Consider the following 25,903-nt stretch of genomic DNA (forward strand, 5'->3'; position numbering starts at 1 on the left):
CAACAATTCTCCATGGTATGGGTTTCAAACAGTTTGACTTTTAAGTCTGGGTGTCCATTCTGTTAGAATTGAATGTGTAGTGAATTGGGGGTGGGCATAAGACGGGGGGATGTATTTATTTTTAAACTCCTTTGGCTGTAATGAAAACCAGCTGCTTCTCCAACAAGTGCATTACTTTTCCCAAAGAGAGCCTCATAGACAAGCTAAAGCTATGGGGGTTTCATGTGTTTTGACTTTTCCTAATTTAATCAGCTTGCACTTTACCCTTTATCTTCTGTCCTATATGGTGGATTGATTGATGCCTTCTTTTCTGACTCCTTCTGTACTAGTGGCACCCATTGGCACATTTAGTTTGTTGAGGACAGATGTGAGACCTCCCCATCACTGACTCATGGGGGCAGAAATGGTCGATCCCCTCCTGAGGAGGTAGATCCCCCTCCATTCAGTTTGAGTATGGGTGAGATGCATTGTCTGCCTGCTGCATGTAACTCCAGCTCCAGGTCCATACAATTTTTGGGTGTCAGGAGAACATTCCCTTCACATGTGCCATTCCATTAGGCATCTCCAGTCACCTTTTCCCCAGAAAAGTAGCACCAAATTAAAAATCTCACTTCAGTTTATAGGCTGATGAGTAGGAGGGCTTGGAGAACAGGAAATGCAGTGGGGCAGAGAGCAAGACAGCAGATAGTGTTGAGCTGGCCACCTCTATTCGTTTGGCCACATGAGAATGTGGAAGAATGATTTAGTAGGTGCTTCCTTCACCTTGTGTGGATGATGCAGGCAGATGATGGAATGTACCTTTTTTTTTTTTCCTGTAACAAAGAGCTTTTGGCGGGGGCGCTTCCCAGTTATTAAAAATGGGGCAATGAGGTGAGCTATAAATACAAGAGTCTGTGTAGGAAAATCCAGAAGTAAGGAAGGGAAAATAAGATGGAGTGAACACTGCTGGAGATAAAGAAAAGATTAAAACTAAGTGAATAGATGAGTAAAGAAGGGTTGTTGAGATTGAGTGGGAGAGACAGTTCAAAAAGACAAGTAAAATATCAGTAATGGAGTCAAAGAACACAAGAGTGACTTTGTGCCCTTCCTCTCCCTGCTCTAGAAAGAGAGAGGGTTGGGGGAAGGGAAACTGGGGAGATTGGATTTATAGGTCAATGGAAGAAATGGCAATAATGAAAATAAGGAGCTCAGGGATTTTTAGGTCATTGGACACCCCTGAAACTATGGGTAATGTGCGTTTCAGAAAGATTTGGGCAAATTTCCGCAGAGCCAATTCAGAGAACATGATATAGTGTGTCTTGACTCTTTATGGAGGGACATGCTCTGTAGGACCAGAGAAATGCACACAGCTGGGTCTTTACAGCTATATCTAGTTTCCATGTAGTCCTCTTTCTTTTCTGGTTCCCATAACACTTGTCTGTGTTCAAATATATTTAGCTTTTGATTCTATTCAGCACAGCGAATTGCTTCTATTATTCACTCAGTTTGTTTTAGTATATTTTGTCATTTCTCACAAGACTGTGAGATTCTTAGAGACAAGGAGAGTGCTTTATTTTTCTTTTATACTATTCATAGCCTTGTAGAGTGGTGAGCAAATGGTAGGTCTTTCATTCCTTTGTTTGTTCATTTATTCCTTCCCTCCTCCTTCCCTTTCTCTCTCCCTCTCTTCCTTCCTTCTAATGTTTATCAAAAACTTACTATGTGACATGCCCTATTCTAGGCCCTTAGTATGAGACACTAGAGCAGAGGTCTGCGCAATGGCAGGGATCTCTGGGGGAGGAGTGTTCCAGGTATAGGGAACAGTAAGGTCCTGAGGAGAAAGTTGTCTAGTGTACGTGTGTGTGGGATAGCAAGGAGGCTGGAGGGCTGGAGTAGACTCTGGAGGGGCATATGGGGTCAGAGAGGAAACCAGAGCCTGGTCCAAATAGGATCCTACAACCAGAGTAAATAAGTATACATGTTGGCTTCTATTCTGGGCAAGATGGAGAGCTCTTGTGTGGAGAGTAGACTGAGTGGCAAGGGTGGAAGTTGTGAGGCCATAGGGGCTATTGCAATAGTTGAGGTAGGAATGGTGGTGGCTGGGATCAGGGTGGTAGTGGCTGACATGAGAGAAATGATTGGATTCTGGATCTTTTGGAAGATGGAGTTGACAACATTTGATAATGGGTTTGATGTGGGGAATGACAGAAATAGAAGGAGTAAGGATCACTCAAGGTTTTAGTCCTTGTCAGATGTGTGCATAGCTTGAGTTGAGTGGCTCTGGACAAGTTGTTGAACAATGGAAGCCTGAAAATGAGCCTGGGCCTCAGTTTCCTCAGTGTCTCATCTTGAATGATGAATGATGGTTGCCAACCATACTTTAGGTCCAGATAAGGATGACATAAGTGAGGTTCAGGATAAGTTATTCATTCAGTCTACAAATAGTTACAGAGTATCTATTATGGCATGGCTTTGGCTGGTGTTTTAGGTTATCCAGCCTGAATCTATCATTGTTTTGGGACCTCAACTCATTCTGAATTCAAAAAAATCCAATCCAGTTTTACTTCAGTGTTATTGTAAGCTTGTCTATGCCCTGTAAACAGACTTTATTTTTCAGAGCCGTGTGAGGTTCACAGCACAATTGAAAAGAATGTACAGAGATTTCCCTATATACCCCTTGCTCCCACCTGCACACAGCCTCCACTATTATCAATATCTTGCACCAGAGTGGTGCATGTGTTACAATCAATGAGCTTATACTGACACATCATTATCATCCAAAATCCATAGTTTACATTAGGGTTTATTCTTGGTGTTGTACATTCTATGAATTTTGACAAATGATGTGGATTCACCATCATACTACCATACAGAATAGTTTCATTACCTTAAAAATCCTCTGAATGATTTCATCCCTCCTTCCCTCCCTCATACTCTCCTACCCCCTAGAAACCACTGATCTTTTTATTGTCCCTGTAGTTTTGCCTTTTTCCAGAATGCCAGATAGTTGGAATCATAATATGTAGCCTTTTCAGATTAGCCTTTTTGCTTAGTAATATGAATTTGTTTCCTTCGTGTGTTTTCATGGCTTTATGCTTCATTTCTTTTTAGTGCTGAATAATATTCCTTTGTTTGGAGGTACCGTGGTTTATTTACCCACTCACCTACTAAAGGACATTTAAATTGCTTCCAAGTTTTGGCAATTATGAATAAATTGTCTATAAATATCAGTATGCATGTTTTGTGTGGACATAAGTTTTCAACTCCTTTAGGTAAGTACCAAAAAGCATAATTGCTGGACCATAGGTATATTAAGAGTATGTTTAGTTTTGTAAGAAACTGCCAGGGGTGGGAGTGGGAAAATTGGATGAAGTTGGCAAAATATACAAACATCCAGTTATAAGATAAGCAAATACTGGGAATATAATACACAGCATAAAATTATAGTTAACATTGCTATATCATGTATTTGAAAGTTGCTAAGAGAGTAGATTCTCATCATAAGGATGTATCTGTATGTGATGATTAATGTTAACTACCTTTATTGTGGCAATCATTTTACAATATATGTAAGTCATGTTATGCTGTACATCTAATCTTATACAGTGTTGTATAAGCCAATTATATCTCAGTATAACTGAAAGAAAAAAAAGAAGAAATTGCCAAACTATCTTCCAAAGCAGCTGTACCATTTTGCATTCTCACCAGCAATGAGTGAGAGTTCCTGTTGTTCCACATCCTTCCCAGCATTGGGTATTGTCTGTATTTTGGATTTTGGTCATTTTAATGGATATGTAGTGGTGTCTCATTGTTGTAAATTTTGGTTCCCTAATGCTATACTTATTTTCCATTTGCATATCTTCCTTGATTAGGTGTCTGTTCAGGTCTTTTGCCCATTTTTAAATCAGGTTGTTCATTTTCTTACTGTTAAATTTTAAGAGTTCATTTTATATTTTGGATAACAGCCGTTTATCAGACATGTCTTTTGCAAAGATTTTCTCCTAGTCTGTGTCTTGTTTTCTCATTCTCTTGACAGTGTCTTTCATAAGGAGAAGTTTTTAATTGTAATGATGTTCAACTTATCGATTATTTTTTCATTGATTATGCCTTTGATGCTGTATCTAAAATTCTAAATCCAAGCTCCCTAGATATTTTCCTATGTTATCTTCTGGGAGTGTTGTTGTTTTGCATTTGTTCAGTGCTTTAAAAACTTTATATTGCTTCTGAAACTTTCCACTCATTTTCCCCAATACCCCCCACCTCTTTACCTCTTCTTTAATACCCTCTCACTCAAGTAAAAAACAGATTATATCACAACTCCCAACACACTGACATTCTTTTTTTATTAAAAATTGTTTTTAACATTTATTTATTTTTGAGAGACAGAGAGACAGAGCATGAGCAGGGGAGGGGGAAAGAGAGAGGGAGATACAGAATCTGAAGGGGACTCCAGGCTCTGAGCTGTTGTTAGCACAGAGCCTGACATGGGGCTTGAACTCAGGAACTGCGAGACCATGACCTGAGCTCAAGTTGGACGCTTAACCGACTGAGCCATCCAGGTGCCCACAGACTGAAATTCTTATACACAAAAGAGGTAAAGGGAGATTATTTAACTTCTAGTTAAGTCTTCTGGAAGATCCTCGGATCTTGGCTATTTTATATGTGCCCGCTGTCCATGCCTGTCTTCCACAAACCCCCACCCAATATTTTACCCTTGGCTTCTTTCCCATTCTGTCTGAGTCAAGAATAGGTTAAGATAGAATTGGCTTTTGGACTCTTTTGATGAAGGCTTCTTTCTGTTGACAAAGTTCTGGGAATAAAGACTATTGAGTTGACTGGTATATTATGTTCCAGTGAAAAATTCTAATACTGACAGCAGTAGTTCCACAAAAATCCCCAACCCACTTGCACCTATACTAAGATTATGGGTTGTACCCAGGTGATCTCAGAATCATTTTGATCCAGTTTGTATCTAGTACTGATTGCCAATTGTTTCAAAATCCTGTGCTGACTTCATAACCACCCCACACCCCCCAAATTTGGCTTTCATTCCTGGTTGCCTTTATTTTTGGCTTTGCTTTTGCTAATGCTGTGCACAAACCCTTTTCTAGGATTCCACAGGTTGAACTTTGGCTCTTGTAGTTAAGTTGCCTGTTACGCACCATGAACCCAAGGAACCAGAAACCGAGAAGTGTAATCATGGAAAACTTCTGAAGAACTAGATATTCATCCTCCTAAAGCAAAGTTTAAGGCTGGTTTAGAGATCTGATAACTGCTTTACCATTCAGCCCAAAGGTGGCCATGGCTGGGGCAGAAGCTGGTCCATGCTTAGCTGAAAAGATTGGGTTGGGGAGGAATTATGGCATCAGCCAAGTTGGGGTGAAGGCAGCACTTTGGAGGAACACTGTCCTGCCAGCAAGTTTCTTAGAGAAAGGGCTATAAATAACATTGTGAAGTATTATTAGAAAGGATTGTTAAAACAGTAAGGTGCACATGATTAATTTATGAGCAGATAGGAATAGGAAAGATGGAGGATAGAGCGTGATGGATGTTGCTCAACAATAACATTAGAGCAGGTAAAAGAAACATCCATGGAGAATGGAGAAGGAGCAGAGGATAGAGAGGAACAAATGTGTGTCAGAGAAGGTTTTCCAGACTGGTTCCATCATAATCACCAGAGAGCTTAAGAATTTACCTCAAAGATTCTGACAGAGTGGGTTTGGGTTAGGACCCAGGAATCTGTTTTCAAAAACAGAGTCCCACACCCCAATTCCCAGGTGAGGCTGATTAATGTTTAGATTTATGTAGTCATTGGTTTAGACAAGCAGTAGGCAAACTATAGCACCTGGGTCAAACCCAACTTGCAGCAACCCTGTTTAACAGCCCAGAGCTAAGAATGTTTTTTACATTTTTAAAGCATTATTTAAAAAAAGCAAAAAGAAGATAGGACAAAGTTGTAAGTGGCGTGTAAAGCCTAAGATATTTTCTTGCCCTTTACAGAAAATGTTTGCCTACCTCTGGTTTAGTAGGGAATAAATAAATAGGATGTTACAGCTGGTGAAGAAGTAATGAGATCTGCAAGACTTCTACAATGAGTTACTCTCCCTACAGGCAAGGGGACATTTGCTTTCAGTGTGGTTCTTATTGGAATTGATGCACTATCATTTTTTCAACTCCTACTTGGTGTCAGGTGCTATCAGGTGTGTTATATTTGCACAAACATATTAAGGTTATCGATAAGGAAGGGACCACATTGGGTGGCCCATTAAGGGGGTACTTAAAACTATTTCAACTCCTCCTTTGTTTAGCTAGGGGAGGAGCAGAGCAGAACTTGGAAGCTCAGGGAACACACTCCCAGTTATACAAATATAAGGCACTTACGTAAGCATGTATTATAATGAGATAAGGATGTGACTACAGTTTTTTTCCTTTATAATTCTTATTTTTATTTATTTAAAATTTTTTTTGATTGTTTTTAATTTAATTTTTTATTTTTAAAAATTTATATCCAAATTAGTTAGCATATAGTTGACTGCAGTTTTTGAAAAATGGCTTTGCAAATGCTGTCTTACCTCTTGATATATGAATTGGCCCAGTAGGGAGAGGGAATACAGGGAGATGGGGCAAGGATATGAAGAAAGTGGATCACTTTGGGAAAAGATCTAATCCCAGGGATTTCTTGGAAAGGAAGGGCCCAAACTCAAGACCAGTCACCCGAACTCAAGACAAAGGCTCAGGCTTGTGGGCAAGGACTGTTTTTTATATGGTATGTGCCCCTTGTACCTCATACTCCTGCCTAAGGATCACCAATAGGAGAGCAACAGCTGAGGATGGAGTGTGACTGAAGATCTATAGCATTGGTGTCTGTGTGGTGTTCCCTAGGTAATGCTATTGAGAAATCCATCCTGGCTCTAGGGACAAGCACAGCCTTTTCAGAGCAATACGCTGGGAAAGAGATGGGCCATTTGGTTGAGGACAGAGCACTTTGGATTGAGTGAAACTTGGGAGTTTCTGGAAAACTCGTGGACAAAATAACTGTGTGAGAGAGAGATGCTAGGCTTGAACAACTTGCCAAAAAACCCATAAAGCAAGATATCTTTTTTACCTTCAGTTTATATAGATGAGTTGCACACATTATTTCATTTATTCCCATATAAATGTGGGAAGGGAGCCATAGAGAAGTGAAGCAACTGACCCAAAGTGAGCACTGAGTGGGGGGTCAGAATCCCAACCCAGTCCTGCGTGATTCCAAAGCTACTTTCTTTCCACATGACCCCATTGCCTCTGGCAGAGTCATGCATTATTAACGAGGTCCTACAGGTAAGAAATCACTTTCAAACAAGAAAACTGAGACACAGAGAAATGAAGCCACTTGTTCAAGGTTGTTCAACTAATTACTAGGATTTCAATAGACCTGCTTCCAAAATAGGGAGATCTGGGTTTCCATAAACCTCTAAGAACTTCTTATCAAAGGAATTGAGAATGTCAAATGGAGTATGTTGAAGCCTGTAGGTACAAAGGAGCATTGAGGGAAAGGGGAGCTTTGCAGAATGAGCACATTTCACTTTCCTTAATGACCTGCCAGCTGATGCCCACTTTGAAAGGGCTTTTAGAAAGCAGGAAGGTCTGAGTGGCTTTTGGCAGTTTTCCTCTGGAGAGTACCTATTTATTTATTTATGAGCTCTTTAAACATTAACTTGGCTAGTCTAAAGCAATCACTCCAAAATTTGGAGTTCATGGACTTAGGTCAGATATAGGAAAAGTCCTCTCCACCCAATCAGTACCCCAAGAGGGCATGAATCTAGGTTGATGCCCATTGTGGGCACTTGTGACCTGGCTACCCTGACTTCTCAAATAGCTCAGCTACTCATGGCAGTGGAAGAGATGCCAAAGAAGGGGCTTGAAATCAACCAAATTGTCAAGTTCACATCCCACTGCTCCATCTGAGAAGCTGCTGTGCCCCAAGAGCAGAGCCCAAAGCCTAAGATGTCTGCAAACCAGGGAGCTTTCAGAGCACTGTGGGTATAGCCCAGGCTTTCTCACCTGAGCAGCTTCCTGATGCGTTTCATGGAGAATTCCTGTTAAACTTCAATTTCTGAAGGTGGTATGAAGTCGTGCCTGGCCCAAAGAAGGTGGAATGCCTGGAGAAATTTATGAAATGTTCCTTGATGATGGTTAAGCACAGAATCTAATCATTTCTCAGGGGTAGTTTAGGCAACACCCTTCATGGAGGTGGAAAAAGGAATGGGGGACCTCTTGAATCTCTTGTCTCTGAGAGATCAAAATTTTGCCTGTAAGAGCTAACTGAGCAGAATGTCATTTAAATGTGACAGGAATTGAGTTGGGGCAACCAGCCCAGATGGGGACAATCAGGCTGTGATCTGGTCCTCAAATTATTAAGAGTTGGCTCTGTTTTCAGATTCACCTTCCTGGCCTAGTTAGTATGAACATGAGTAAGAGGTACAGATGGACAGACAGGATACTTTTTGCCTTCTCTTCTAGTGTGGCCCATATCTGTAGTCAGAAAAGACAAATATTGTGGGCCTAGCCTATTCATTCACAAAGGGATGGTTATTTCTCTGCAGGTTAGAAGGTTAGAACTATGGAGAGACTTTAAAATTTTTCTTGCTTGAAGTCCTTGTTTTTAGGGGAAGAAAATAAAGCACAGAGAGGAGATATGATTAACTCAAGGCCAATGCAGAACAGAAGGAGCAAGGTTGAACCAGTCCCCTGGCCTTCCGAGTCTCAGAAAAGAATCAGAAAAGAGAAGAAAGCCAATGTTCTCTCTTCTCAGTTTTCTTAACTGTGATGTCAGAGAGTCAGAAAGAAAGTTGACATCTTAAGTCCCAGCCATTTCTAATATTCTCTGCTAAATGGTTTCACTATAGGAAAATATTGACTGAAGCTGGGTCCCTGAGAGGCAGTTGCAGATAGTTTGATATTTTACACAGTAATGCCTTTATTTAGAAAGTGTATCATTGATTGCCAGTAGTTTTATGATCTTCTGTACTATCTCCCACTGCCTTTCTGAAATAGGGATATCATATTTAAATCCACAGTCTATAGCAAAAGGAGGGAGGAGCCTCAGTAACCCATTCATTCAAAAAACTTTATAGAGCTTCCATTGGGGTATAACGAAGAACACAGCCATTAAGTCCTCATGGTGTTTATAGAACCAGATATTTGTGGAGAACATATACGGACTTAATTTTCTTGCTCTTTCTCTCACTTTTCAGTTGGTGAGAAACAGAAACACAGAAAAGGCATTCTCAGAGAGGTGGGGAGAGAGGGAGGGGAAGCAGAGGAGAGAGAGAATGAGGCATATAAGAAGGAGAAAGGGAGAGAATATCTCCCAAAGGATGTTTGCAGAGAGGGAAATATTTGGCGGCTGCTTCTTCTTTTTAAAAATTAATTGTGGTTAGCTGAACTGTATCAAACTCCTTTAACTCTCTCAACTGCAGACTTTTCCACTTTCCGGTAAACTTGAGTTGCTATGGTGAGAGAGTGGCCTGGGACAAGTCAAACGTAAAACATTGGAAACAACACCCCAACGCCGTGCAACATATTGAATAATTAGAATGACCTGCCATGTGTTTCCCATTCCTTGCTATGAGTCGATTGCCTTATGATTTATCACCTGTTTTTCTAAGCAAAGCTTGAGCCCTCGTTCTCAGTTCCTCTTTCTTGAATGTGTTAAGAATGGTTGGGGGCACAGAAGGTAAGGAGAGTAGACAAATGTGTAAATGCACTGTTTTTCCTTCAGAAAGTTTTCTTAGACCCTCTGGCCATGTGGTATCTGTCCCCTCATATCACTCTCCCCCTTTGTACCACTAATGTAACACTTTTCACTTCTAGTACCTCTCAGGGATTAGTAGAACTAACTTGTAAAATATTGCTCTGAAGTCCACATCCAAACCACTCACTCTGCTTACATGGCACCCAGGCTTCACAAAGCACCTTCGCATTTCATTTCATCCCATCTTCCCAATAACCTTGAGCAGTAGAAACAGCCAGCATTACCCTGTTTTCTACCTGCAGGAATGGAAATGGGCCCTGAGAGAGAGGTTAATGGCCCACCCATAGTTACTCACATAGAAGTGGGTTCAAGCTTGAGTGTTCTGAATTCATGTCCATGGCTCAGCAGTTTTCTTCACAGTTCTGCTGTGTTGTCAATGATTTGTGAACTTGGAGGGCACTGGGCAATAAACATTTGACATGAGCCAGAAAAGAGAAGAAAGCCTATTTTCTCTCATCTCCATTTTCTCAACTGTAAAATAAGAGAGTTAGAGGGTTTACCTCTCAGGTCCCAACCATTTCTAATTTGGGAAAACATTGACTGGGTCTAGGTCTCTGGGAGGCAATTGAGGATAGTTCTATAACATTAAATATTTTATACAGTAATTTATTTATTTTAAAAAGTATTACTTACTCCTGTGTATATAAGACATTAATGTTAGCAATGTTAGCATTGTTGCTAACAGTTATAAAGAGGTATCTTCTTTTTTTTTTTTTTAATTTTTTTTTTCAACGTTTATTTATTTTTGGGACAGAGAGAGACAGAGCATGAACGGGGGAGGGGCAGAGAGAGAGGGAGACACAGAATCGGAAACAGGCTCCAGGCTCTGAGCCATCAGCCCAGAGCCTGACGCAGGGCTCGAACTCACGGACCGCGAGATCGTGACCTGGCTGAAGTCAGACGCTTAACCAACTGCGCCACCCAGGCGCCCCAAGAGGTATCTTTTTGAGGGCACTCAAGATTCAGGAGCTTGAGTAAGTTTTCAGATTGAAAATGTGATTTCATAAAAAGCTTCTGGTTAGGGAAACAACCAACAAACTAAGAGGCAACCTACAGAATTGGAGAAGATATTTGCAAATGATATATCTGGTAAAGAATTGGTATCCAAAATATATAAGGAACTTATGAAACTCGATACCCCCAAGATGAATAATCCAATTTAAAAAAATGGACAGAAGACATAAATAGATATATTTCCAAAGAAGACATACAGATGGCTAATAGACACATGAAAAGACACTCAACATCACTCATCATCAGGGAAATACAAATCAAAACTACAATGATATATCATCTCTTACCTGTCAGAATGGCTAAAATCAACAACATAAGAAACAACAGGTGTTGGCGAAGATGTGGAGAAAGGGAAACCACCTTACACTGTAGGTGGGAATGCAAACTGGTGCAGCCACTCTTGAAAACAGTATGGAGATTCCCCCCAAAGTTGAAAATACAACTACCCTACAATCCAGTAATTGCACTACTAGGTATTTACTCAAAGGAAAAAAAATACTAATTCAAAGGGTTACATGCATCCCAATGTTTATAGCAACATTATCTACAATAGACAAATTATGGAAGCAGCCCAAGTGTCCATTGCCTGATGAATGGGTAAGGAAGATCAATAGAATATTACTCAGTGATAAAAAAGAATGAAATTCTTAGAATTATTCTAAGTGAACTAAGTCAGAGAAAGACAAATACCATACGATTTCACTCATCTGTGGAATTTAAGAAACAAGACAAATGAATAAAGGAGGAAAAAAAGAGAGAGGCAAACCAAGATACAGACTCTTAACTATAGAGAACAAACTGATGGTCATCAGAGGGGAGGTAGGTGGGAGGATGGATGGAGATTAAAGAGTGCACTTGTCATGTTGGGCACTGGGTGATGTATGGAAATGTTGGATCAGTATATTGTACACCTGAAACTAATACTACCTAAGTGGAATTTAAATTTAAAAAAATAAAGAAAAAAGAAAAATATTTGATTTCATTGGTTTACCCAGAGGTGTTCAACCATAATGATGATCAGTCAGGATTTAATAAGACCAACAGTACAATAACCAATAATAAAAATTGCTAGCATTTATTGGGCATAAAATAGAAAGCATGTTTTCTGGATTATTCTATTTTGATCTCTCCTAACAGCTCATGAGGTAGGTACTGTTGTCAGAAAGAAGTGCTAAATGTCTTCCAACCATTAAAGGGTAGACCTAGGATTCAAACCCAGGAAGCCTGTCCGCAGAATGGGCTCTTTTGCCAATTAATTTTTTAAATTTACAGCAGGTGAGGTTCTGGTTAGGGAGCCAAGAGAGGGCACTTATCTTTGTAGGCCAACCACTGAGGACACTGAGGGTTAGTTTCCATTTTCTTTGGAGATCTTAATTAGTCCACAGGTTACTGGTTGTCTTTGAGGGTTGCTTCAATCCTATAGGACTGATGATCTAGAAACAGAGCCCTGGGCAGTGGTGAAGACACTCAGAATTTCACCACTTGGCTTTCAGTTTCTTGACTCCTTTGGACCCCCACCCTCTATTATGACAACACAACATTACCTCAGATTCATTGTAATTCAACTGAATAGGTTACCATAAACCACATTCTAACGTGTTTTCCTGGGGAGGCACCCTGGGGTCACTCTGATTGGACTTGGGGGAGACTGGTATCCTTAATTAAATTTGTGAGGCATCCTGTTCTCCTTGATGGAAAATGGGGAGAAGCCCTACTCCCATCAACAGCACATTTACAACCAACTCCTGAGTGGTTTATTTCTGCAGATGGAGAATCTCAGTCATTTTATGTTCTTATTGTTTTCAATTTACTGACCAAATTCTGGGACTGGACCCAATTTGAGGTTTGTAACCTCTTGTGTGTTATTATAGAGAGAAGTAGGGCACAATTAATGAATTTCTCATTTTTGCCTCTGATTCAGACTCTGGTTTTTAAGTAGGACAGTTAGCTCTATATGGATGCATGTAGATGTATGTAGATATATGTACATATGCACACAACACACTTATTCAGGAATATGCATATTTGGTCTAATATACTTTATCTCTAGAGGGAATCTCATTCTGACCTTTTTATACAGCTTATGTGCTGTGCTGTGATAGATTCATTTCCTACCCTTTCCTTTTCATTTTATTTACTTTTTTTGCTTTTGACATAGTTCTCCCCATCAAGTATTTTCATAACAAAAATTAGATAGAGTATGATTTATCTATCTAGTAATTAATTTAACACCACGTATAGAGTATACACTGTGCTGGACACTGTTCTGAGCACATTACAAATATTAACTGATGCAACACTGTTTATAACTCTTTGAAGAGGGTCCTATTAATGGTCCTCACTTTACAGACCAGGAAACTGAGGCAAGTTTTTCTTTTCTGCTGGGGAACTGGGTTTGTATGGGGGGAGCTGATATGCTTTGTTTGAGAGGTTTGTGTTTTGTTTTCTGTACAAAAAAATGATAAAAGGCTATGATGTGATAGAAAAAAGAACAGCTATTCCTCTTGAGCAAGAAAAGCCAGAATCATCAAAGACTTGGATTTACTTAATGATGTACTGGTTTTATGGCTAAACACTTAAAGCTATTAAAAACACTTTTATTATTAAAATTCCTACAGGAAACATAACTTTGTTATTGTGATACTTAAATCTCTGGCTTCTCCTTTGAAACAATTATGTGCATAATGTGATTTTTAATAATCTGCGGTTTCTTTGGAATGCAAATATCATGTTCAAGCATTGAAAGATGTCCTTCTTAAGGCTCTGGGCCTCCTTGCCTTTGCAAACAAGGTGCGGTTGCCCAGGAGACTTGGTCTCATTCCTCCAGGCGGCAGGGCTCCGAGGAGGGGTGGCTAACCACAGCTGAGCCCTCCGCTGACTCACAGGGTTTCTGCTTGGGTGATGGAGTCAGTCAAACCTGAGTTCATGAGCTGTGGCTTCAACCAGGATGTTAGTAAAGAGGGGCTGAGACATGAATATTTTCAGGATATTCTCTGGAGGTAAAATAGATTGCAGTTGGTGACTGACTTGTCGTGGGGGTGAGGAAGAGGAATCTGTTATAGAATTGGAATTGTCTGGATATTTGCCTCTTCCTTGGGTTCAGGGACATCTGTATTCCTAGTGCCTACTATTGGCACCTGGTGAGCAACCAAGAAATATTTATTGGATATATGAATGAATGAGTGATGAGTGAAGACAATGTGATCCAATGAAGTTCTGTGATTTATCCAGGGTCACATAACTATTTAATGGCAGAACTAACCTTGGAATCCAGGTAACCAGATAGTGTGTGAGAAAACCTTTGGCTTTATGTCCTTTTTTGTGGTCTCTCTCACCTCCCCTTCCAATTTTTAACTCTTTGAAGGCAGGGATTTCGTGAAAATCAATGTAACTAATGTTTTACTTGGCAGTGGAAGACTCAATCAAAGATGGATGTCTCTGTGCACACATTTGTTAGCCAGGATGTGCTTTTCTTTTGGGGATGAGGGAGAAGATACTTGGAGAAAGGCTGGGAATTAACAGATGCTATAAGATTTTCAGGCTTTTCCACTGTGTCAAAAATGTCAACTTTAACTTTTTCATTATTTCCTTTCTTCTCCATTCCATTCTAGCAATGGCCCTATCTACCCTTTGCCTGGATTAATGCAATAGCCCTTTAACCTTCTACCTTTTCTCTTGTTATTCATGTGCTATTGACCTCCTGAAATAGAGTCATCTTAGCTTTGTCACTTATTAACAGGGCGACGTTGGCCAAGGCATTTATTTTTTCAGAGCCTGAGATTACTAGTTTGTCAAAAGTAGATAATGACAAAAAATGCCCTACTAATACTGTGAAAATTTGTTGAAAATAACTGTGAGAACCAGGCCAGACCACAAAGCCTGGGCCAGGCTAGAGGAGTGCAGAGACCAACCAGGCAGTCTTGGCAAAGGCAACTTCCTCTTTAGTTCACTATTGCCTCAGCTAGCAAACAATGCAAGGAGGTGGACGGTGTATAGTGGTACAGGTGGTGGCATTTCCTCAGTGTATGCTTATAATTCAGTGATTTGGGCAGCTTCTGGAGGTTTCAATTGAGGACAAGGCCTGTTTCTTGGTAATGCTGCTGTGTAGAAGCTAAGAGAGTTTCTTACTATTAATGCTATTACAACTTCTAGTGCAAGAATGTACACTCTGCTAGATATTTTTATACATCATGGTATTTGACCAACACGACAAAAATATCCCTATTTCACAAGTGTGGTACTGATAGAAATGTTAAGTAATTTACCCAAGACCACAAAATCAGGGTTCTTTCATTCCAAAACCTTTCAGTTTAAAGTTAAGTTGTTATCAAACTACACACTCCTTAAGATAGCATCTGTGTCATATAAAGTGTTTTGTGCATAAGAAGTTCTTATTAGCCATTCTTTGATGCATGGATGGTAGACAACAACTTGTTTTATAGGTTATGGTTTAAAAATTAAGGGGCTTGGTAAGACTCTTAAAAAGTAATTAAGATGTCTGAGAAGACCTTCCTCTTGGAGATTTAGGCTGAAATTAAACTTCAAAGTTGGGGTACAGAAGTAAGGAGGATATTTGGGAATACTCAGTGATTTACACTTACATAAGAAGCTTTGTAAAGAGAATGAGTACATAATGATCTCTGTGTGAGGTCTATGTGATAGCCAGGAAAAAGCAGTATGAATCAAAAGCCAAAAAGAAATCAGAATGATACTGAACCAGTGTTTCCCAAAGTGTGTTCCAGGGAACCATATGTACAAGAAATACTATCTTGCAAAATCCTTCTTCAAAATAAGGTCATGATTAAATTTAGTCAACTCTTGAACAATGCAGGGTTAGAGGTGCTGGCCTGTGTGGTCAAAAATCTAAGTATAACTTTTGACTCCCTAAAAACTTAACTACCAATACCCTACTGTTGACTGGAAGCCTTACTGATAAAATAAAGAGTCGATTAACACATATTTTCTTCTATTTAATTTTATTTTTGAGACAGAGAGTGAGAGAGCATGAGCAGTAGAAAAGAGAGAGAGAGAAAATCTTAAGCAGGCTTCATGCCCAGTGTGGAGCTTGATGTGGGGCTCAATCTCACAGTCATGAGATCATGACCTGAGCCCAATCAAGAGGTAGACACTTACCTCATGCCAGTCAGAGTGGCTAAAATGAACAAATAAAGAGATTATAGAGGCTGGAGAGGATGTGGAGAAACGGGAACCCTCTTGCACTGTTGGTGGGAATGCAAACTGGTGCAACCACTCTGGAAAACAGTATGGAGGTTCCTCAAAAAATTAAAAATAGATCTACCCTATGACCCAGCAATAGCACTGCTAGGAATTTACCCAAGGGATACAGGAGTGCTGATGCATAAGGATACTTGTACCCCCATGTTTATAGCAGCACTTTCAACAATAGCCAAATCATGGAAAGAGCCTAAATGTCCATCAACTGATGAATGGATAAAGAAATTATGGTTTATATACACAACGAAATACTACATGGCAATGAGAAAGAAAGACATCTGGCCTTTTGTAGCAACGTGGATGGAACTGGAGAGTGTTATGCTAAGGGAAATAAGTCATACAGAGACAGACACATACCGTATGTTTTCACTCTTATGTGTGGGTCCTGAGAAACTTAACAGAGGATCATGGGGGAGGGGAAGGAAAAAAAAGGGCTAGAGAGGGAGGGAGGCAAACCATAAGAGACTCTTGAAAATTGAGAATAAACTGAGGGTTGATGGGGGGTGGGAAGATGGGTAGGGTGGGTGATGGGTATTGAGGAGGGCACCTGTCGGGATGAGCCCTGGGTGTTGTATGGAAATCAATATGACAATAAATTTCATATTAAAAAGAAAAAGAGGTGGACACTTAACCAACTGAACCACCCAGGCGCCCCTCGATTAACATGTATTTTATATGTTATATATATTATATACTGTATTCTTATAATGAAGTAGGCTAGAGAAAAGAAAAAGTTATCAAGAAAATCACAAGGGAGAGAAAATATATTTATAGTGCTGTACTGTAAGTATTGAAAAAATCTGAGAGTAAGTGGACCCATGCTATTTAAACCCATGTTGTTCAAGGGTCAACAGTACATATAGAAACAGAGCATAATATATACTATTGTAGTATAATTAGTGTTTTAAAAGCTATACTATACTTCCTATACTTAAAAAAGCCCTATCAATAACAAAGTCCTTTTTACTTTATTTAACCAGTATTCCCAAACATATTTAACACATATGTTCTCCCTTCACACCCTACCATTTATTTACATACCAAGGAACTAATAATTATCAGAGCCCACTTAGAAATATAGAAAGGAAATGGAGTAGTAGTTGAAAAAAAAAACTCCTTCTCTCTCTTTTTTATGCCTTCTTGCTCAGTATTCAGATAATTTTGTATTTGTTGATAGAGGTTGGTCTATTTCATCCATTCACTCAATAAATATTTACCAAATACCTGTAGATATGAAGACATGATAAAACATGCTTTATGTTACTAGATCCTTGATTTCTCTTGTCCTCATGAGCAAGGTAAAAGAAAAGGGTGCAGGAGTGCTGGGGATCATGGGTAATCAAGATGTTTCTCTCTTCGCACATTTAGAAGGTATTAATGCCAAAATAATAAGAATCTAAATCTCTATTCTACTGCCATCAATAAGTTCAGTATTTTATTAGGGTTTCCTCCTCAAGCAATTTTTTTTGGAAACTTAAGGAAGCTATTCCCCAAACCCTCCCATCCCAGCCAGTCAATTTGATAGTCTCTGGCTCTGGGACAGCGCTCCACTTCTGCTGGTCACTTACTGCCATCCTGTTGCTTCTTTAGGCTGTTGTCTTTTTGTGTCTTCCCAAGGGCAAATATAAAAGTTTACTTATAAGACAGCTTAAATCTAGATTTAAGAAAAAAAATCTAATGCTGCGGGTCAATAATTTTGCTAGATGTACTCAATTTATATGCCTAGACAGAATTTTTTATATCTCAGTCTGAAGCATTTGCAGATTTTATATATATATATATATATATATATATATATATATATATATATATGTGTGTGTGTGTGTGTGTGTGTGTGTGTGTGTGTATACACACATATCAGATCCCTTGGCATTAGCATTATAGAAGATTCATCTTTGGTTCATCAAAATGTTGCTTCCAGAATTAAGGAATAATCTGCACTCTAAAATACAGTTGCAACCCTCCAAATAAGTTTTCCAACTTGAAAAAACTTAAGATCTTGTCTTCTATAGTGGATGCAATGTAAACATTTTGCACCAAAGAGAATTTCTGTAACAAGTGATGGATTATGGGATTTCTCTTACATATATAAAACAGTAATGATCAGCTTGGCCAGGCTGGAGCCAAAACTACACTGAAAAAGCAATTTAAAAAATCCTTGGGAGATAAACTGTGCATTAATCTGACAATGGAGACTTCCTATCTTGAAGAAGCTATGAAGAGAAGAGATCATAGGTAATTTCATATCACACAATTTATATCTAATATGTATAATATTAGAAGTAAAATCTGAAAGAAAAAACCACTGCATCGATAGTATGACTGTCTTAGTCTGTGTTCTTCCTGGTGTGAAGGCCTTGTAAAGATAATTATTTTGGGAAGTGATTTCAATGAACAGGAGTTGGGTTGGGACCATGAGACTGAACAGGGAAAGAGGGAAAGACAGGGTATATCATTGAACTGGTCACTGCTTTGGGTGACTGAGGCTTCGTCCTTCTGGGGAAGCCTCTGAGAAACTATAGAATAAGTTTCAGACTCTTTTGTCTTAATTCCAGAAGCAGGGTAGTTTAGCTATTGGTTCCTGTTCCCATTGATCAAAGTTGCCCTATGGGGTATTAGCTCTCTCACTTCCAGGTTTGCCCATATGTCAGATGAATAGTAAGTTCCCGTGGGTGAAGAGAAGCCCCAGGAAGAAAAATGAGACACACCAGCTACTGTAAAGTTCAGCCTGCATTCCCCTCTAAACCGTGCCATTTATTTATCATGTCACATTCAGCTAAGGTCTTCATCTGAAGCAGCTTCTCAGTTCAAGGGTCAATTGCTCAGAAAGCTATGGGCTGCCTGAAGAAAGCACAAATAATATGGAGAATAAGCTAAAATTAGCACAAATGAGAACGTCTTTGCCAGAGGTGGCTCTGCTCCTTCCCATTTTTTTTCTGGCTGCCCTTTATTTAGTATGCTTTGTGTACCAGACACTACATTAAGCACTTTACAAGGATTACCTACTTTGTTCAATCCTTATAAAGTGGACATTATTACTCTTCCTATTTGAGGGTTGGTTGACAGAAACAGATGTTGTGGATCAGCTATCTCAGTGCATCCGTGCCTGTTGCCAAATGGGTGAGAGGCTTACACATTTGGTAAATATGAGGACAAGTGACTATTTTTACTGAGGCTTGGAAAAGACCTAGCCAACCTCCATTATGCTGTTTCTTGACTCTCCTTTATTTTTCTTCTGAACATATTATTTATTGGTTTATCGATTTGCTTATCATTGGTCTCCTGCTACTAGAATGTAAGCTCCTTTGGATTTGGGATTTCATCTGTTTTGTTAGAATGATGCCTGGACCAGGGTGAGTAGTCAGTAATTATTCACCATTGAATGATAAGAGGAAAATGAGCTTTCATTGGTATGAGTTCAATGAAGTTTGTCTTGTTAAGAAATAAAAGAGGTGATAGACCCTGGGACAGGTAAGTGGCAAGTTGCTAAGTCTGAGGGAACAGGTATAGGTCTCTATTGGAAGCTCCAGAGAATCAGTGATAAAGACAAACAGAGAAAAAGAATGAAATAGGAAAAGATGGGAAGGGATTCTTCATTCAGTGACTCCATCTATCAGTGTTTATCAGGCATTATCTGTTCCAATACATAGTAGAGGACACACTGGTTGGATACAATGTTATAAAATGTAGAGGAAAGAGCAAAGAGGGATCAGATACTGAAGAAATTTAGAGGAAGAAACAGGCTTGAAGAAGGCTCTCAGTAGGATATTTGTAAGGGCCTGGCCTTCTCTCTAAAGCATCTGTGTGAGTGATTTGTGGTATGTGTTAGGGAAAAGGATTACAGGAAGTTTCACACTAGAGAGACCTGGAGAGAATTTGACTCTGTTGCCAAGTTTTCAGAGTCAAAGAGGGCAAAGCTAATGTTTTCTACTGATGTGGGTCATCACATGTCATCCAAATGGAGAGCAGCTTTGATCAAAAAGAAAAAAGGAAAGAAAGAAAGAGAAAGAAAGAAAGAAGGAAATAAAAAGAAAGAAATAGAAACTAACGATTATGTAAAAATTAGCTTCCTGAGGGTGAATTTCTGGAAAGTGTCAAGGTTTAGAAAACCTGATAGAGAAAATAAACAAAACAAGTTATCTTGGGCTTGGGGGATGTGGATGGTAGAGTTGGATGCTGTGTATTCAGCCAACAGTTGAACAAGAACTCTTTGTCCAGTGAATCACTGTTTTCTCCATCAAAGATGAACTGTCAGCTAGACCTGCAAAGGGTTCAAGGATCTCAGTGGTCCCAAGAAGAAACATGCCCACTCTTCCTTCTTTGTCCCTCTTCCACTGTTGTCTGCCATGTTGCATTCCTTGTCTATGGGGCAGGGTGTGCCTCGGGTCTGGAGGCTGGAATCAGAAGAAACATTCCCGACTCCCATGCAGCCATATTCCTTCCCTTTCTTTTGGTGCCAGAACTCTAGGGGACCAAATCCTGGGCTGGTATTTCTGGCCTTTTCTGAAACTTTATATACGGTTCTAAAAAATTATATCACTGTTACATAAGTGATATAAGTCAAGCCAGGAACATGCAGCCCAAGGAAGAAGTACATCTTATGTTTTGATTTCTTCTTTTCTTTTGGCAAAAACTTGTTGTTCCCATTCCTGCTAAGACAGAACTGAAGTCCACTTGATGTGGAGCGGGGAGGGGACCATTCTGCTTAATTGCACTTTAGCTTGGAGTCTGTTCCAGATGCTCTGTTGGTTGCAGAGAAGCCACTGTGGGAAAACACAGTGTGGGTAGGCCTGGGCATGCACAAATGAGGTGCTCTGGCCCACATGCTGCCTCCCATAAGATTTTCAGCCAGAGCCAATTCTCCTTAGTGACCTGGATTACAGACTTGATGAGACCTCACTGGTACATGGTGCCTAGAGCTCTGTCTGAGTTAGGGGTGAGTCTGAATCGAGGAAATATTTCTGCCTAGTAGAGGTTACATGTATTATTGAACAGGTTATGAAATTGGTATAATTTATGTGATCAGCCTTCTTCCAGCTACCCAGGCTGCAAAAATTAGCATCATTTAAAAATTCCTCCCCTTCCTTTATGCCCTATATGGAAGCAGTCACTAAGTCCTGCATTAAGATAAATCCCTCCCAGTGATTCCTTCCTTTCTCTTCCATGCCCTGCCATCTCTGAGGTGCAGCTCTGGGCTGGGAGATGGCTGGAGGAAGCTGAGAGTGGACTCTGGAGAAAGACATTCGGGATGTGCCTTTGGGCTATGTCACATGACTTGGACAAGCTTAAAGTCCCTGTCTTTCAAGCTATTCTTAAAAAATGGGATTGTAACACTTCTCACTTTGCAGAGCTATTGTGAAGATCAAGTGAAATGTCATTTATAAGAATGCAGGGACTAAACAGTGTAGTCCAGATTGTTCTTTTAGAAGCGACGATTAGTAGAAAAACGTTTATAAGGACATGCACCAAAAGGTTGCTAGTACTTTTACATTGAAGTGGTGGGATTTATGGCCTCCCCCCACCCCCAACTTGCATGTTTGTGCTTTTCTATATTTTTTAAATCTCCATGATGAAAATGTACTACTTTTGTACCAAAAATCATAAATATGAATTAAAACTCTACCAAACCTTTAATAACCAGCTGAGATGAGACTTCTTTCATTAAAACTTTCCAGGTGCTTCCAAGGCACCTGGATGGCTCAGTCAGTTAAGTGTCTGACTTCTGCTCAGGTCATGATATCACAGTTCGTGGGTTCGAACCCTGTGTCGGGCTCTGTGCTGACAGCGCAGAGCCTGGAGCCTGGTTTGGATTCTGTGTCTCCCTCTCTCTCTCTGCTCCTCCCTTGCTCATGTTCTCTCTCTCTCAAAATAAATAAACATTTAAAAAATTAAAAAAAAAAAAACCTTTCCAGATGTTCCCGTTGACAAAGATCCCTTTCCAAGCAAGTTACTGAGTCATGTTGAGATGGAGATGCTCACCTATAAAATTGGGGGGGGGGAGGTAATAAATTTCAAATGGAAAAAATATATACACTATTATGTATTTATAATATGGATATTATAAATACCCTTACACACACACACACACACACATACACAACAACAACAATAAACACACTCTTCTCTGTCCCCCTCTCTCTGGGATATAGAGATCATGCCTGGGCAAGAGAAAGTGCTTAATAAACACACTCTTCTTTTTCTGAATACCAGAAATACTTTGTATCTCTCTTGTAGCACTTACTGTATTTTACTTTGTATTATGGTTATTTGTGAACTTCCTATATCTGCTCTAGATTATAAGCCCTGTGAAGGCAACAGCTGCTGTATTCTATTCATCTTTTACCACAGAGGGCTTAATGTCTCCTTCCTAGTAGCTGCCAAATATACTCATTGAATGATTGAATGCCTAGGTAAAGGAAGAGGCCTCAGAGTATAATGACATGCCCTCTAAGGCAAAGACATGCCCCCTCAGGGATTCAGATGCTCACTGTCTGACACTGGGCCCACCGGTGTAGTTGCTCAACAAATGTTTGTTGATTGGGTATGTGTGGCAGCAGGGACGCAGTTCCTGTGCGGGAAGCTGGAGACCAGGTGAACACACCTGGCCCACTGACAGTGACACAGGTGTCTGTGAAGAGGTTTCTTCTTTGAATTGGAGTTTGAAACTCAGACAGCTATCCAGGGCCAGTCCCTTTGACTGTAGGACATGACCCTGAGTGCTAAGGAGAGGAGAGAGGGGAGAGGGGACTGCAAATGAAAGAGGAAATGAAATGGAAAGAGGGCTGGGAAGAAAGTCTTGAAAAACTGAGGAGGAACAGACAGTCCTGCTTTGGTAACAGGTTTGGAAGAGGGATTCTCCTCAGGTTGGAATTCAGTGTCACTGACATACACCTCCTATTGATGACATCAGGCCAGAAGGACTTTCCTGGACATCTACAGGCAGAGCCAAGGCACGTTCATGGAGTTTTACAAACTTAGAGCAGGAGAGAAAGAAAATGAAGGTGCCCCACAGAAACTGAGAGGGCTGGGAAATATGGTACTGTACAAGCACTTTCTAAGAACTCTCATAACCAGTTGTGTGGAACTTTTCATGAAAAATGGAGGTTTTGACAGATTAAATAGAAGTGGGCAGAACCTGAGTAATGCTAGTTATCCTATTACTATGGTGCTCTTTTCCCCTTTGCTAATGCAGCCCAAGAAACAAGTGACATATATTATTATGATATACATTATTATGTGTATTCATGGAGTGAAGAGGTAGTTTGAAAGAAAGAAAGAAAGAAAGAAAGAAAGAAAGAAAGAAAGAAAGGAAGGAAGAAAGAAAGAAAGAAAAGAAATGCAGAAAGGATAATGACTCATTGACAGAACAGGTGTGCCAACAGAGACACAAGACAGAATGAAGGTAATCCCTGGATCTTATTGTAGTATACATGGCCATTTATAGCTCAGTAGAACATCGTGGGACAAAACCTCAGTGTTCTGGGCCATTCAGTGGGCTCCCATCACCTCATGTGATGTCAGTGGGGACAGGACTGTGAAGAGGTGGGACTTTGAATGTTCACGGATATTTTCTCCAACATTCTTTGTCAAAAGTTTCGGCTATCAATGCCTATCTATTCTCTAGGATATTTGTCTTGGGAAGGAAATATCATATGAGGCTGGTATTTGTATGTATATGTGTGTGTGAATGTATATTTATTTATGCATGTGTATGTAGGTAGATCAAGAAAAAATAAAAAAATATTTGTAAATACCTATTCTGCATATGACAAAATATTGATGATATGCTTGGTAAGACCAGACAAAAAGAAGAACTAAATCAATTAAATCTTTGAATAGAACTTCAAGATAGCATTGAAGGAGGTGTTACAGAAGACAGAAGAAAAAGTATTTTTTGATCACGTTTCAGATTTCATCACTGTTTCACATATAGCATTTCTTCTGATTCTGTGACAACACTGTGAGGTGGGTAGAGTATCACAGTCCAATCTTATAGATGAGCAAACATGTCAGAAGGGTAAAGGGGTTTGCGCATAGTGAGTGGCAGGTGGGGAACTGAGCCTAGGTTTGTAGACTCAAAATCTCTTGTTCTTGTGCTATTGCACTAATAAATAGTAACATTTTGTACCTTATCTCTCATTGTATCTCTTTTATATAAAACATTTTATATCTTATATATGTTATTTATCTTAGATCTTACCATTCTGTCAGCAACTCTGGGTGCTATTCTGATAGAAATAGAAAGTCTATTTCTCCCGAGAATGGCATTTATATATTTATAGACTGTTTCTCTATTTATGATTTCCAATAAAACTTTTGGACATAAAGTTTTTCAAGAACATTATTAGGGACAAATTTAAGGTGATATTTTAGTTATTATTCTGGAAATCTTGTGATCACTTTGACTTTGTATCTCACTGATGACACCCCCATATCCATAGATGGTTCTTCACTGTATTGTTTGTTTTGGGGTGTTGAGTTTGATAAGTTCTTTATAGATTTTGGATACTAACTCTTTTTCTGATATGTCACTTGCAAATATCCTCTTCCATTCTGTCAGTTGCCTTCTAGTTTTGCTGATTGTTTGCTGTGTAGAAGCTTTTTATCTTGATGAGGTTGCAATAGTTCATTTTTGCTTTTGTTTCCCATGCCTGCAGAGACATGTCTAGTAAGAAGTTGCTGTGGCTGAGGTCAAAAAGACTTCTGCCTCTTTTTTCCTGTTGGATTTTAATGGTTTCCTGCTTCACATTCAGGTTCTTCATCCATTTTAAATTTATGTTTGTGTATGGTGTAAGAAAGTGGTCTAGTCTAATTCTTCTGCATGTAGCTGTCCAGTTTTCCCAGCACCATTTGCTGAAGAGACTTTTTTTTTTTTCCATTCGATGTTCTTTCCTGCTTTGTTGAAGATTAGCTGCCCATACATTTGTGGGTCAATTTCTGGGTTCTCTGTTCTATTCCATTGATCCATGTGTGTGTGTGTTTGTGCACACACACTCTCTTGATGATTACAGCTTTGTAATACAGCTTAGAGTCTGGAATTGTGATGTCTCCAGCTTTGGTTTTCTTTTTCAACATTACTTTGGCTATTTGGGGTATTTTCTGGTTCCATACAAATTTTAGAATGGTTTATTCTAGCTCTGTGAAGACAGGTGATGTTATTTTGATATGGATTGCTTTGAATTTGTAGATTGCTTTTGGGTAGTATCGATGTTTTAACAATATTTGTTCTTCCAATCCATGAGCATGGAATGTTTTTCCATTTCTTTGTGTCCTCATCAATTTCTTTCATAACTTTTCTATAGTTTTAAACACACAGATCTTTTACGTCTTTGGTTAGGGTTATTCCTGGGTATCTTACAGTTTTTGGTACAATTGTAAATGGGAGGAAAACTTAAAAAAAACTTGGGTGGTTCTCGCTTCAACAGCACATTTACTAACATTGGAACAATACAGAGAATATTAGCATGGCCTTGCACAAGGATGAGATGTAAATTTGTGAAGTGTTCCATATTAGAAAAAAAAATCTTGGGTGGCTGTGCTGGGCATGAAGATATGCCCCTAAGGTTCCCTTGGGGGGAGGATTTGTTACCCTTGGTTCTAGGACTGATGTCAGTAGACAACCTTGAGCAGTCAGCCCCTTTGACAGCTGCCTCACCCAAAGGCACATCATTCCTGGGGATAGCCCACTTCCAATGACCAATTAAGGCAGAGGGTAAAAGTGCAGCTACTTGGGCCCATTCAGGCCAACTCTGAAGGGTTATTTGCTCCTGTGTTCCTTCTGGAGTCAGCTGAGGCTGCTGGACCCGCATTGCAGTCAGATTTCTCTCTGTGCCCACTTCTGCTATTTTTCTCTCTGCTCCAGATGTGTGGATCCCAGAG

At 39.7% G+C, this 25,903-nt stretch overlaps 1 long non-coding RNA gene and 1 other non-coding gene across 2 annotated transcripts in view; one reads left to right on the forward strand and one right to left on the reverse strand.

The window, feature by feature from the left end:
• The window catches only part of LOC123380408, a 70,776-nt gene extending 60,220 nt beyond the window's left edge, over positions 1-10,556 (reverse strand). The window contains exon 1 of the long non-coding RNA XR_006586130.1: positions 10,071-10,556. This is a non-coding gene — a long non-coding RNA (uncharacterized LOC123380408). The remainder of the gene's footprint in view (positions 1-10,070) is intronic.
• Positions 10,557-25,433: 14,877 nt separating this feature from the next.
• LOC111556787 lies at positions 25,434-25,539 on the forward strand. The gene has a single exon (XR_002736515.1). It is a non-coding gene; the product is annotated as a U6 spliceosomal RNA (small nuclear RNA).
• The last annotated feature ends 364 nt before the right edge of the window (positions 25,540-25,903 follow it).

This window comes from Felis catus, chromosome D1, assembly GCF_018350175.1.
Source record: "Felis catus isolate Fca126 chromosome D1, F.catus_Fca126_mat1.0, whole genome shotgun sequence".
NCBI lineage: Eukaryota > Metazoa > Chordata > Mammalia > Carnivora > Felidae > Felis > Felis catus.